Source organism: Marmota monax, unplaced genomic scaffold (genome assembly GCF_021218885.2).
Source record: "Marmota monax isolate L192 unplaced genomic scaffold, Marmota_monax_Labrador192_F-V1.1 WCK01_AAM20220418_F8-fsc00030, whole genome shotgun sequence".
NCBI classification, from domain to species: Eukaryota; Metazoa; Chordata; class Mammalia; order Rodentia; family Sciuridae; genus Marmota; species Marmota monax.
The window spans coordinates 9,174,921-9,180,290 of record NW_026691988.1 but is presented as its reverse complement, the minus strand read 5'-3'; the positions used below and the strand labels follow the sequence as shown (position 1 = coordinate 9,180,290).

Sequence of the window (5,370 nt, the reverse complement as noted above, 5' to 3'; positions counted from 1 at the left end):
AATTAGTATAATTTAACTAATCCCCCATTGATGTACTTTTAGATAATTTACAACTTTTTCCATTAAAAATAACAAGGCAACAAGAAACATTGTAAATACATCATTTTGCACAGAAGTGAATACAATACTAAGATAAATTCTTAGAAGCAAATGCACTGGATGTAAGAGTAGATGCTTTTGTGAATTTGATAAAGTCAAACTGCTCTCTCTCTTTTTTCAATAGAACCGTGGAGGAACCATAGTAGAAATCTTCAGGAAAAAAACAAAAGAATTTCACAGAGCTTGGGGTAAAGTGCCTGAGACAGAAGTTTGCCCAAAAGATGCTTTGAAAGGCAAAGAGGAAGCTTGTCTATGAAAAAGCCAAAGCACTACTACAAATACTAAGGTTGAATGTACAGATGATTGGGATGACAAGAAAAGCTGGCAACTTCTATGAACCTGCAGAACCCAAATTGGTGTTTGTCATCAGGATCAGAGGTATCCATGGTATGAACCCTAAGTCCGTAAGGTGTTTCTGCTTCTTCGTCTTCACCAGATGGCACTTTGGTTAAACTCAACAAGGTTTCCTTGGACAGGCTGAGGACTGGGGAACCATATGATGCATGGGAGTACCCAAATCTGAAGTCAGTGAATGCACTGATCTGTAAGCGTGGATACAGCAAAATCAATAAGAAACAAATTGCCTGACAGATAACACTTGGATTGCTTGGTCTCTTGGTAAACAAGGCACCATCTGCACGGAGAGTCAGATTTATGAGATTTGTACTGTCAGAAAATGCTTCAAAGACGCAAGTAACTTCCAGTGCCTTCAAGTTATCTTCTCCATGAGGTGGAATGAAGAAAAAGACCATCCATTTTGTAGAAGGTGGAGATGTTGGCAGCAAAGAAGACCAGCTCAACAGGCTTATTAGAAGGATCAACTAAGGTATCTACTATGGTATCTTTGTAATCTGGGTAGTTTAATAACAGTACCTGCTCTCAAAAAAAAAAAAAAAAAAAAAGACTGGTTTAAAGTGTGTAACACCTGTTTTCCCACAATTGCTGGCAAAAGAATAATTTTTTTTAATACTAGAAATTTGCTAGAGCAATTTAGAAGATACTGCATGCTTTTCCCAGATCCATTCTGAGCTTGATTTGCTTTGCTTTGCTTCTCTGTGCTAGTAGATGTACTTCTGGCTGGAACTTTACTCTTCTAATCAAATCCATTTCTCAAACACTGTATTGCTTTGAAATCTAGATAGTTTGGCCACCTTGGTGAATGGTAAATTCATAACTATTTTTTCTATGATTTTATTTTCTGGAAACAAAATCTTTTCAGTCAGTGCAAGCAGTTACAGGTGTGTTTTTGGCCTATCGATGTTTACTTAGCCTGGTTCATGAATATACCAAACACTCTGTAAAAACTTGCAGACCTACAAAAAAATTCAATAAATACATATCAAGCATCTTGCATTTGCAAGGGATTGTGTCAAATCCTTTAGATGATACAACAAAGAACAGTACAGAACAGAAATATTTTTTTAAAAGCATGACAAATGACGTAAGAAGAAAAAATGCTCTAAGAGGACAAGTATTCTATATGCTCATGACAGTGAAAAAAAAACACATGGGTGGGGCCATGGCAAGGGACCCAAGGGGTGAAGAGGGACTAAGAGAATGAATGAATGAGTGATTTATCCCTAGAAAATGTCTTATTGCATGTTTATTGATGTTATTTGTAGTGATACATTTTGTAATTTTTACGAGCCTGGTTGGACAATCCAGGTTTTATGTATCATTCCTAATCACCAGTTCCATCTATCTGCCTCCTTCTCCTACCTGAGGGGTTCCCAACATGTAGGTAGGTGTTAATGAAATGACTGAACCTAGAGATCTTGATCTACCCCGAAGGAGCAGCCTTCCATTTATGAGTTCATGATCAGATACACTAATGGAAAGCTAATGGTCAGCTGTGAAGGCAAGACATGTCTCCTTACAGTTTCTATGAATTTAACCACCCTAGGTACCACTATATAAATGGAATCTTATAGAATTTTTCTTTTTGTAACTGACTTATTTCAGTGTCCTCCAGGCTCATCCTACCACAGCATGCACCAGAATTCCTTTCTATTTGAAGACTGAAAAATATTCCATTATATGCATGGACCACATTTGGTCTATTCATTCAACCTTCCATGGACGCTTAGGTGACTTCTGTCCTTTGGCTATTGTTCAAAATGCTTCAGTGAACAGGGACATACTGAATCTATTCACGATTGCAGGTTTAGATATCCTCTTGGAACGTTGTTAATTTGTTCTGTTCTTGGCTGCAGTAAACTCAGGGCTCCCTGTAATGAGTCAGAGATTGGTAAAGACTAAACTCATTCTTCCTCCTTTATGTCCCCAGTCTATCTCCCATATGTGCTGGCAGCACAGGACAGTGGCTCAGTTTCATAATGAATTCCTGGGAGGACCTAGTCTCTTCCCCTGGCCTTTTGTCTTTCCACCACAGGAGGGGTTCTCTCTCCTTTCTATGCTGGGGGAACATCAGTTTTAAACCCTAGAAAGCAAACAGCTCATCAGGAGAATTGTTCATCTTCCTATTACCATTTCATATTGTCCAAGTTTGCAAAAAAAAAAAGTTTGCATGTTGACAACATTTTCTTGTTAGGCTTCACAGTAATTTTAATGAGGGGTTCCTCTTGGTAGGTTGGTTGGCATAACTCTGCTCTACTTGTTTAACATGCATGACTCAATTACACAAGAGTTAGCTAATGAGCAATGGGAAAGAAGTTACAGGTTAAAACAAATGGCACCTAAATGAATCAAGGGCAGCCTTTCAGATGCCCACCATTCAACAAAGACCTGGCAAGACACTTTCTTCCCTGGGTATGAATCATCCAGATAAAAAGGGGAAACCAGGGCCACCTACGTTCAGAGCTTGTACAGTATGACCTTGAGGCCCAGTGTCTACCAGGAGCTTCCTAGCAAAAGGCCAAGCCCCAAAGAATAAAAGGGCTTACACATAGGCATTAAATAATTCTCTTAGAGATGCAAATTTCTAATTAGTTACTGTGGCAACTGTAGAGGCCTAGAAGTAAGCCCCTTACACAATGAACCTGAGAGTTTACTTTTTTGATTTACTACAGGCCTGCAAGAAGCAAGAGGAGGAAAATAAATATTGCTTTAACAGTGACAAGAGAATAAAGTGCAACAAGTAAAGGGATTTCATCCTTTTGTTTGAATTCCTACAGGTCTAAGAGGGACATTGTGCTTGACACACAATCTTGCTGCAAAGAGGGGCTAAATTTGCAAAAGGATAAACTCACAACTAAACATCACCCAATATAAACAGACTATTTTTGAATTAGCATGACATTTTACTTCCTTAAAGGGAAGAGGACCTAAGACTGATTTGAGGGAGCATTTTGGTTGCTTTGTCTGATTGGTTTTTGTTCTTTCAAAATTATGTACAGTTCCTTAAATGTTTTATTTAATATGGGAAAACAAAATTTGTATGTTGTTGGGATATCTACCTATTGGAAAGAAATCATTTTCCTAACTTTGCATAATCCATGAAAAGAAAGAAAAGTATCCACAAAGAGTCTGTAGCTTTAAGGGTAGAACATTAATTTTTATGAAGACACAAAAAACAAAGAAAAGATTTATCCTAATAGATTTTTTTTCTAGAACTAATTACTTAAAGTTCAGAAGATAAAGGCATAAATGTTTGTTCCCATCTTTCAGTCTCAAAAAAGAAAATAAAATATTGTCCAAAAACCTGGCTGTTAATTTTCTCTGTGAGGAATATATTACTTGCATTCGTCTTCTTTCTTTAAGGCTGTAAATCAAATGGAGAGTCCTAATATTTGCTCAGTAATTAAAATAAAACCTGGTTGTCTTGTGATCCTGCTTTGTCTAGATTGTGAAAATCTTATGGTCTGTAAATAAAATATTAACTGAACTATGAATGCTTTGGGAGGAGCAAGATTTGGATGATACTGTACAGGAGGGAAAGTAGCATTTTAAAATGTCCTCCCTGATCAATGCCACCCCTCCTCCTTCCATTGGAAAGTTTTTCTTTCCCAAGCCTCTCCAACCTCACTTGTTCTGGATCTCAGATCCTACTCTGTGATAGAATATGGAAACAGACACCCTGTTTGCTTAAGGGAGAGAAAATGGCTGAGATTAATGCTCAGGTTAGCTATTTCTTTTCTAGAGGGAGTCTCTATAGACACCGGTAGCTTCACTCAAAAAAGTGGCTTCATTTTGTAGAAGACAAAATCACGGTGTTTGCCTCATGATACATTCTCATTGTGCATCCATGCAAGGCTCCCTTTTATTTGTGTATTTCTTTATTTGTATTGAATAATGTAACAAACACTATGAAGATACTGTGCAACATGGAAACTAAAATTTTGTCAAAAACCTTCTATGTGCCAGTGCAAGTCATCCCAATCCTGTCCTCCTGCAATCACTATCCTGAATATTACTGAAGGATTCTGTTCTTTTTTCCTTGCAGTACTCAAAATGAAACCCAGGGCTGCACACATGCTAGATAAGCCCTCTACCACTGAACTACACTCTGGGCCCTACCAGATGATTTTAATGTTCTTATCATATCTATGTGGATTCCTAAAAAGCATAGCGTTTATTTTTTTAAACTTTATTACTCAGTATGTCTTCTCTAAAAACCTACTTTCTCATTCAATGTTACCCTGCTAGGATTTATACATATTGCTTCAATGCTATAATCCATTAATTGATACATATAATACTGTATTGAATAAATATGCCACATTAAATTTATATCATTAATTTGCTTTGTACTATGAAAAGTGCCAGCTACATGTGACGCATTCCTAAAAGAGGAAACACAACATCAAAGGCTGTACGAAAGAAAGGCAAAAGTTCTCCAAATTACATGATTCACACACTCACCAACTATATGTAAGACATTATTTTTTTTATTTATATATGACAGTGGAACGCATTACAATTCTTATTACACATGTAGAGCACACTTTTTTATATCTCTGTATACAAAGTATATTTACACCAATTAACACCAAAGTACATGTCTTCACACATGTAGTTTGTATAATAATGATCATCACATTCCACCATCATTTCTAACCCCCTACCCCCCACTTTCCCCTCCAACCCCTCTGCCCTATCAAGGGTTCATCTATTCCTCCCATACTCTCTCTCCCTATCCCATTATGAATCAGCCTCCTTATATCAAAGAAAACATTCGACGCTTGGGTTTTTGGGGGGACTGGCTAACTTCACTTAGCATAATCTTCTCTAACTCCATCCATTTACCTACAAATGCCATGATTTTATTCTCTTTTATTGCTGAATAATATTCCATTGTGTATATATGCCACA

General features: G+C 37.2%; 1 pseudogene; it reads left to right on the top strand.

Annotated features, from left to right (window-relative positions):
- Nucleotides 1-263: 263 nt before the first annotated feature.
- Nucleotides 264-924, top strand: LOC124095487 (large ribosomal subunit protein uL30-like; annotated as a pseudogene).
- The last annotated feature ends 4,446 nt before the right edge of the window (nucleotides 925-5,370 follow it).